Below are 9924 nucleotides of genomic sequence, written 5' to 3' on the forward strand. Positions count from 1 at the left end.
TTTTTTTTTTTTTTTTTTTTAAAATTCCGAAGCCCCCCCCCCCTTTTTTTTCCCCCCCCCCCTGTTTTCCCCGGGCCTTTTTTTTTTTTTTTTTTTTTTTTTTTTTTTTTTTTTTTTCCCCCCAAAAAAAAAAAAAAAAACCCCCCCCTTTTTTCCCCCCCCCCCCCCAAAAAAAACCCTTTTTAAAAAAAAAATTTTTTTTTTTTTTTTTTTTTTTTTTCCCCCCCTTTTTTAATTTTTTTTTCCCCCCCCCTTTTCAAAATTTTCCCCCCCCGGGCCCCCCCTTTTTTTTGGGGCCCCCCCCCCGAAACCAAAAAAAAAATTTTTTTTGGGGAAAAAAAAAAAACCTAAGGGGGGTTTTTTTTTAAAAAAAAAAAAAAAAAAAAAAAAAAAAAAAAAAAAAAAAAAAATTTTTTTTTTTTTTTTTTTTTTTTTTTTTTTTTTTCCCCCCCCCCTTTTTTTTTTTTTTTTTTTTTTTTTTTTTTTTTGACCAAATTTTTTTTTTTTTTTTGTTCCCGGCCCCCTTTTATTTTTTTTGCCCCCTTTTGGTTGTTTTTTTTTTTTCTTTTTTTTTTTTTTTTTTTTTGTGTTTTTTTTTTTTTTTTCCCCCCCCCCCCCTTTTTGGGCCCCCGAAAAAACCCCCCCCCCCCCCCAAAAAAAAAAAAAAACAAAATGGGGTTTTTTTTGTTTTTTTTTTTTTTTTTTTTTTTTTTTTTTTTTTTTGTAAAATTTTTTTTTTCCCCCCCCCCCCCCGGGGGTTTTTTTTGGGTGGGTTTTTGTTGTTTTTTTTCCCCCCCCCCCCCCCCCCCCCGGCCCCCCCCCCCCCCCCTCCCCCCCCCCCTAAATTTTTGGGTTTAAAAAAAAAATTGTTATTTTTTTTAAATGTGGGTTTTCCCCCCCTTTTTTTAAAACCCCCCCCCCCCCCAAAAAAAAAGTTTTTTTTTTTTTTTCCCCCCCCCCCCCCGGGTGCCCCCGGTTCCCCTCCGCCCCCCCCCCTTTTTTTTTGGATTAAAAAACGTTTTGGAACCCTTTTTTTTTTCCCCCCCCCCCCTTTTTTCCCCCATCCAAGGGGGTTTCCCCCCCCCCACCCTTGTTGGTTTTGGGGCCCCGGTTTTTTTTTGTTTTGCCTGGTTTTTTGGCCCCCCCTTCCCCCCCCCCCCCCCCCTTTTTCCCCCCCCCCCCCCCCCCGGGCCCTTTTTTTTACAAAAAAAATTTTTTTTTTACCCCCCCCCCTTTTTTGTTTTTTCCCCCCCCGTTTTTTTTGTTTTTTTAAAAAACCCCGCCCAAAATTTTTTTTTTTTTTTTTTTACAAATTGGAACCCGTTCCCCTCCCCCTTTTTGGGGGGTTTTTTTGTTTTTTTTTCTTTTTTGGATTTTCCCCCCCTTTTTTTTTGGTTTTTTTTTTTTTTCCCCGCTGAAATGGGGTCCCCCCCCCCAAAAAGAAAACTTTTTTTCCCCGGCCTCCCCCGCTTTGTTGGGAAAAAAACGGAAAGTGGGGGCCCCCCCCCCCCCCCCCCCCCCCCGTTTTGGGGGGGCGGGGGAAAAAGAAAAAACAGTTTTTTTTTTTTTTTTTTTTTTTTTTTTTTTTTTTAAATTGCCCCCCCCCCTTTTCTTTCCCCTTCCCTCCTGGTAAAAAAATTTTTTTTCCTGGGTTTTTTTCCCCCCCCCCCCTTTTTGGGGGGGGGTTCAACATTTTTAAATTTTTTTTTTTTCCCCTTTCTTTTTTTTTTTTTTGTTCCATTTCCTTTTTTCCCCTTTTGTTTTTCCCCCAAACCCCGTTTTTTTTTTTGGGTTTTTTGTTTTTTAAATTTTTTTTTTTTTTTTTCGAAAAAGAGGTTTTCTTTTTTAAACCCCCCCCGTTTTTTTTTTTTTCCTTTTTCCCCAAGAACTTTCCCCCCTTTTAAAAAATTTTTTTTTTTTTTTTTTTTTTTTTTTTTTTTTCTTCCCCCTTCCGTTCCCCTTTTTCTTTTCCTGAAAAACCCCCTCTTTTTTCCCCCCCCCCCCCCTAAATTTTTCTATTTTTTTTCCCCCCCTTTCCCCCCCCCCCCTTTCCCCTTTTTTTTTCTTTCTCTCTTCCGCTCCCCCCTTATTTTTTTTTTTTCTTCCTTCCTTTTCCTTGTTTTCTCTTCCTTTCCGTTTTTTCTCTTTTTTTGGTTATGGGGATTATGGGTAGGGCTAGTGTCCAGAGACTAAGTGGTTAACTATGCGGAGGAAACTCGAAATCACTTGTTTAGTCCAAAACATGCGAAACAGACAAAACATTTGTTTCTATAATTTACGCTATTATGGTTTAAACACTAAAGTAGAGAGCGTAGTTTGGTGTTCTTAGTGCTCTAGAACCAGCTAGCATGCTAAGTCATGAGAAACAAACCTGCTTCATTTCAGCAGAACGGTGATATTTGTTATGTAGTCCGGTTACTTTAATCAGTTGTGGGGATTGCTTCATAATAATTGGGCGAAATGTTTCTTGTTCTTAACTGCCAAATTTAATAAGGGTCCAGTACAACAACTGTTCAAAGTTGGTTCAAATGAAACCCATCATGCCTCAACGTAAGTGCTTCACTGGCTGAAGCTGCTATGAGAGAGTCATAATTAAAAAAATGATAAATCAATGGAAAACGAAAAAAGAAAAACCCTTTAAATTATTACTTCAGCTGACAAATTAATCTGAAACAAAAGCCTACAGTTATTTTTTTCATCCAAAATGTATTTTATTTTCATTTGTTTAAGATGAATAATGAAAAAAATGAGAATTAACTTTTTGTAGCCTTACATTCTGCTGTTATCATCTGTATATGTGATGTGAAAATACAGAACAACATTGTATGGGTCAAAATTATCGATTTTTCTTTTAAGCCAAAAATCATTAGGATATTAAGTAAAGATCATGTTCCGTGGAGATATTTTGTAAATTTCCTACTGTAAATATATCAAAACCCTTATTTTTGCAAAGTTCTCCATCTGGACAACTTTAAAGGCGATTTTCTCAGTATTTTTATTTTTTTGCACCGTCAGATTACAGATTTTCAAACAGTTGTATCTCGGCTAAATATTGTCCTATCCTAACAAACCATACATCAATGGAAAGCTTATTTATACAGCTGTCAGATAATGTATAAATTTCAATTTCGAGAAATTGACCCTTATGACTGGTTTTGTGGTCCAGGGTCACAAATGGTTTTTAGATATTGACCCTTATTACTGGTTTTGTGGTCCAGGGTCACAAATGTGCCTCACATTATCAATGCATTTACGGACAAAACAAACTTTTGTCTCCATGTTTATTAGACAAGCATATTATAAAGAAGATGAGAATGGAAAGACCATAGTATACATTAAAATTATTATAACGATTATTATATCCAGCAACTGAGTAAAATAAACTGGACTAGAGAACACAATATACAGTTCCACTGAAAGGGAAGCAGTTGGTTTTCCAGTTTAAAGTTCGGGGGCATTCCCTGTATGCTGCACGCACTGGAAAACACAAACATTACAGCATGACCACTTTAGTGTTAACAATAAATACATTACTGGAACATTAGTGAGGATTGTTTCTGCAAGGATTTGGGACTAACAGGTGATGGTCCGACTTTCGTCCCTGTAGTACAAATTAGACTCTGGACACTAAGACCCTACCATAATCCCCCAGTAGACCACATGCCTCATGGAATATAAAGTCCAGGATGACAGCTACAAAGACACCAAAGCTCAGAAAGGAGCATCCTGAACATCTCTACATCACTGGACAACATGGACACAAGAGCCATCCCTCGCCATTCTGCTGCGGCTGTTTGGGTCTCACAGGCGTCTCCTCTCATGGTAAGATACCGGTTGTGTCTCCTTATAATGATCAAACGTTTCCTCAAATGAGCCTTTTATTCATCTCTGTTTTGAGGCGGAGCGGTTGAAGGACTTGTTTGTGTCAGAGCGGAAAGAGTGGCATCACTACAAGGATTTGGGAGAAACAATGCAAGACACCTTGTAGATTCTATAAAGCCAGACAATGGGGTTTCACAAAAATCGTTGGAAAAAAATAGTCTAGAAGTATTAAATATTCACCTAACCTCTTTAAAAAGGCTATTCTGACGTCTTGATTGAAGGAGATCTTGGGGGGTTCCCAAAGGAACCAGAAATAGCGCTATCCGTTTAACAAACAACGTTTCTGGAAGAAAAAACTCTAACCACATAGTGGGAGGTTTTCCCTTACATAGTGAACAGGGAATACTGTGAGTGAATACCTCATACATCGGAACATATCTATCGTTCCATGTAGATCTCATTTAAACTTGTGTGTTTTTTGTTGCAGATTATTTGAGAAATCACAGTGATTGCGAATCCATGTCCACTCTTTCACTCCAAAACCGCACCGCTTTGTGCGCCAGATCAACTCAGACTGACTACATCAGTATTGAGAACAAAGAGGGTGAGAACGACCATACAAAAACTAAAAACATTTAACTAAATTAGGCCAAAAATATTGATAGATTTTTAACCCAATTATTTTCCATCTCCTCTCAGGTGCTCTCTTCGTTATGGTTAGAACTGGTGGCAAACAGGTGGTTTCCATGCATGGATTGGTAGGAAGACTGGTGTATCCACGGCCTTGTTCAGCACTGAGCTCATCATGCTTGGGCTTTACCACGAGCACACAAGGAGCTGATCGCGACCAGAGACGTCAGGATTAACTGGGAGAAGTTCTCTCCTGATATGGCCGACAACTTCAAGAAACAAAACACCACTAACACAACACTCAATAGACTACGGCTCCTTCAAGCACATATGCGAAACAAAAAAACTTCTCCATCCGCTGGCCTGCAAACCCTCACCCCCATTCCTGCTAAGACGGATGGAAATCGGACAGAGCCCGGAATTGTCCAACATTGGACATGTAAGGCAAACAAGCTGTATGGATGCTGAAGATGAGGCAAATAATTAAAATATGGCATCAGTGTGTCTGTAGATGAGTAGTGGATGATGGTCTTACTTTTGGTGGGGTCAAGTTATGAAATATTGTGATTATAGTGGTGGGAAAAATACAAGTCAACTCAAAGGTACATAAACAATGGATATTTTTGACAGTTTGTATGAATAAGGTAAAAGTGTTTATGTTTGCAAAATACATGACCAGTATTACAAGCGTAGTACCAATAATGGCAGCTAGGTTGTGGTACAAATACAAAAGGCAATACATAACCACTTACATTCTTCATATTCAAAACATATATTATATATATTAATATGTCAAACTGGGTCACCAATGACAGACAGATTGCCCTTCTGCAAGGTCCTGTTAACAAGCCTTTCAAAGAATAAAGTGAGACCAAATTCATCAACTGTAGCTCATTAGAAGCGATTCATGCAGATGGTGCTGCAAAATTAAAAGAGCCTTTTGCCAAAGTCAGTGCAGGCTTTAGGGACTGTCAATAAAAACAGAGTCCTGTGACGCAAGTAATAGTTCCTACAGACATCGGAGGATGTACTGAAGTGTTCAGACAAAGGGGACAGGAACAGAACAAAAAACACAATGAATAAAAGAATAATTTAAAAAAAAAGTAATAAGGAATAACAATATACAAATTGACATGTATGTGCGGGTATATCAAGAGACATGTGTTGTAGGTACAGGTATATATGTGCAAATTGAATGTGTAGCCTATGTGGTTGATAATAAGTGTATGAGTGTCTAAAAATAGATGTTGTGGTGTTCAAAAGTTAGTCAAGTGTTCATGAGCTGGGATACAAACCTGCAGTAGAAAACTCATTCCCAGAACGTCTGCCAGCTGTTGATTTCTCAACTGAGTACTGGGGGATGGTGTCTGTAAATTTAAGTGCGTCCTATTTCTAACCCATTTTAAGCCCTGAGTATGATGCGGCTGGGGAAGTGAACTGAGGCCTAATAATTCTTCTTTGCCACTCTGATCTCCTTTTCCAGTGTGTATTTGTGCTGGCCTGATGGGATTTTACAGTGAACCATGGTTTTTGTTGTTGTTGTAAATTTAGATGGGTCCTGGTAGGAATGTGCATGTCTTCCACGAAACCCCAGTATAAGATGTTACAGTCTCTGTGAGCTCATTCAACAACTTCAAAACCAATCCAGTCAGAGAGGTCCAAAAGCTCGCCCGACGGCTTCATTAGTCCATCTTTTAACAATCCTTAATACAGGTTTGGCTGGGTTTCGGTTTCTGCCTTTTAGGTTGGTATCCCGATGAACCAAACAGTGATCAGAAGGCCCCAAAGCTGCCCGTGGAACAGGTGATATGCATTCTTTATTGGGCTGTAACGGTAGTCAATTTATTACTGTCTCTGTGGTGGGACAAGGTGCTGTGCCGTCTGTATTTTGGTAGTTCACTGGAGAGAGATTTGCTTTATTAAAGTCCCAAAAGAATGGCAGTTAAAACGGAGTCCGGGTGTTGTTGTTCTGTGTCTGTGATCTGAATCCAGCGAAGTTTCTGTAAAGCTGAGCTCACGTACTCGTGGAGGAATGTAAACACTCCGGAGAATGGTAGGCAGGCGGAAACTCCAGCGATGAATAGAAAAGGCTTACAGTTAATGGAAGCCAGCTACTAGATCGGGGACCAGCACATCTTCTTTTACTGTTTGCATAAACTGCACCGCCGCTACGTTGTTGGCTGCATAATCCAGCTCCTGCCACGATTTCCCGTTGATTCATATATCTCGGTCACTCTGAACAACTGGAAACAGCCTTATGCAGCTGGCGCTCGGTATGGCATCATTCCAGCCAGGTTTCCGCGAGCTTACAGCAGCGGGGAATTGGCGGAAGATCCTGGCCCGTCGGAGGAGAGCAGCAGGGGTTCATCCATATTGTTGAGTAGAGGCGGGAGGTTTAAGCCAGATGGATGCTAGGCGAATGGTAGGTTGAAATCAGTACACTGAACTTCACCTGAAGGCTGGCTTGCTTACCCCATTTGCGACAGATTTTTGGCTGATTGTAAGGTAGGGTCTTAGTGTCTGGTTGTGTGTGTAACTACGGGGAGGAAACTCTGACCTTGGCATTGGTGAAAACGTGCGAGAATCAGAAATGGTTCATAATCGGTGGTGGGATGCCTCAAAATAATTGAGCTAAATGTTTCTTTGTTCTTAACCTGCAATGATAACGTAGGACAACGGTGCAACAACTGTTTCAGGGTTGGGTTTGCAATGAAACCATCTTGACTCAACAGGTAAAGGTTGCTTCACTGGCCTAAAGCTGCTATGAGAGAGTTGTAATTAATGATAAATAATGAAAAAAAAAAAAAAACATTTAAATTATTACTTCAGCTGACTTCAGGCAAATTAATCGAAGCTCTATGTATGTATTTATTTTTTCCATTTCAAAATTTATTTTGGTTGCGGTGAATAATAGAAGTCTGGAATTTTACTTTTGTAGCCTTACATTTCTTTGTTATCATCTGTATGGCGATGTGAAAATACAGAATGTGAAAATGTGAGGTATACAAAATAAAGATATAAAAATTCCCAGAGGTAAAATGAATTAGCCAGAAATACTACTACTGATATGGTATAGTTATATAAGCGGAATAGCTAGCCCAAAAATAAAAAATACCATAATTTCTTACCTGCATGTCTCCTGCTCCAAAGCGTAATGACATTTCATCCGTGAAGCACAAGAATCAAAGGATGAGATGATACTGACTGTAAAAGCTCCAAAAAGCACATGGCAGTGGTTGATTTGGCCGTTTGTGTGCATTGATGCAAGTCTTCTGAATCTGAAAAGTGTGAAAAACAGACCATAAGTAGAGTTGTATTCACTAAAACGGATGAGTTTGTATCTGGTGTTGGTGAGAAATCGGTACGTTTGTTTAAGTTAAGCGAGATTGGTGCACTTTACAGCGTATACGGAAGAAGACTTTTCCCTGGTACCCACTGGCACTGCGTTTAGTCTACTGAGCGATTTATGGGTAGGGTTTGAGTGTCTAGACTAATTTGTACTGGCAACCACAGGGGATAAACTCTGAGGCCTAACTTGTTGGTCCAAAAACATACAGAATCACAAATGTGACCCTGTACCACAAAAACCAGTCTTAAATTAAGCTGGGGGTACATGTTAGTAATATTTAAAAAAAAACACTGCTAATGGGTCAAACTTTTATTTGTATTTATTAGTGGTACTACTTTTGTGCCGAAACCATTTAGGTTAATATAGTAAAGTAAAAGATATTATGAAGATATTTTAATAGGTACTTCTACAACAAGCATATATCAAAATTCTAATTTTTGATTAGTAATATGCATTGCTAAGAACTTAATTTGGACAATTGTTAATTAGAAGGCATTTCTCAGTATTTTGTTTTTTTGCACAGATCCCAGATATTCAAATAGGTTGTATCCCGACCCAAATGTTGTCCTGTCCTAACATTGTGCATCAATGGAAAGCTTATTTTTTCAGCTTCAAATGGTGTTTCATATCTTCATTGGTGACCCTTATGATGACTGGACGTTTTCGGGTCCGGGGTCACAAATGGTTCTTACATTTGCTTAACTGGTTCATCAAAATTGTGGTTTGTTTGCAGTTGCAGGGGCCGAGATTATCAATCACGTTAGAAAAAACGTTCAAATAAACACAACCGACATTTAGATCCATTTATTGCCAAAACATGGTATGGAAGAAGCACTGGAAAGGCAATATCATGCATGAAAACTTTGTATAGCTTTAGTAAAATTCCGTACATCCCACTAGCTGGGTAAAATAGCTGGACTTGAGAACCAAATATACAGTTCCACCGCAAATGTCTGGAAACGGTTTTGGTTTTCAATGTTTAAAGTTCAGGGCCCCTCCCGATAATGCACGCGCTAAAACCGTATATTTTCCAGCATGATGACCACTTTAGTGTTAACAATATAAATACATTACTTGAACATTGGTGTGGTATTTGTTTCTGCATGGGGTTGGACCCCAACAGTTGAGGTCAGAGTTTCCTCCTGTAGTTACACACATTGATCTATGGACACTTAAGACCCTACCCATAATCCCCCAGTGGGCCCTCCTGCTCGTGTGATTTCATAAAGAGTCACGGGACCTTGACGGCACAAGGAACACTAAGCTTCAGCACAGGAACATGCAATGGACATCTCTACACACTGAGACAACATGGACACAAGGGCTTTTCTCTCAGTACCTGCTGCTGCTGTTTGGCGTCTCTCACAGGCGGTCTCCTCTCATGGTAAGATCTCGGTCTGGTGGCCTCCCTTAAATGATCAACGTTCCTCAAATGAGTCTTTTTAAACATCTCTCTGTTTTTTGCAGGAGGAGGAAGGGTTTGAAGGAGTGTTTGTGTGGAGAGCTTGAAAAGAGTGTAACATCACTACAAAGGATTTTGGAGACCAACAATGGTCCAGACACCTTGTAGATTTCTATCAAATACAGCAACTGGTTTTACAAAATAGTTGGGAAAAAAATAGTCTAGAAGTATAAATATTTCACCTAATCTCTTTAAAACAGGATCTTCTGAAGTCTTGATTAGCCGGAGATCTGGTGTTTCCCAAAAACCAGAAATGCTCTCTCCTGTTTTAACAACAACTGTTTCTGGAAGAAAAACTCTAACAAAACATAGTGGAGGTCCCTTACATAGTGAACAGGGAATACTGTGAGTGAATCTCCTTCATACACTGAACATATCTATCGTTCATGTAGATCTCATTTTAAACTTTGTGTCTTTTTGTTTTGCAGCTTCTTATGAGAAATCAGTGATTGCAAACGCCATGTCCACCTTTCACTCCAAAACCTGCATCCGCTTTGTGGCCAGATCAACTCAGACTGACTACATCAGTATCGAGAGCAAAGATGGGTGAGAACTATCATACAAAACTAAAAACATTTAACTGACCTTAGTCCAAAACATTGATTATATTTAACCCCGTTATTTCTCCTCTCAGGTGCTTCTCTTCTTATGGTAGAACTGG

At 39.3% G+C, this 9924-nt stretch overlaps 1 long non-coding RNA gene and 1 pseudogene across 1 annotated transcript; both read left to right on the plus strand.

Annotated features, from left to right (window-relative positions):
• LOC122141641 overlaps window positions 1–1160 on the plus strand; it is a 7159-nt pseudogene extending 5999 nt beyond the window's left edge.
• An 8327-nt stretch (window positions 1161–9487) lies between these two features.
• On the plus strand, window positions 9488–9924 carry LOC122141421. The gene is made up of 3 exons (XR_006157796.1): window positions 9488–9608; window positions 9692–9809; window positions 9898–9924. It is a non-coding gene; the product is annotated as an uncharacterized LOC122141421 (long non-coding RNA).

Source organism: Cyprinus carpio, chromosome B22, assembly GCF_018340385.1.
Source record: "Cyprinus carpio isolate SPL01 chromosome B22, ASM1834038v1, whole genome shotgun sequence".
Taxonomy (NCBI): domain Eukaryota; kingdom Metazoa; phylum Chordata; class Actinopteri; order Cypriniformes; family Cyprinidae; genus Cyprinus; species Cyprinus carpio.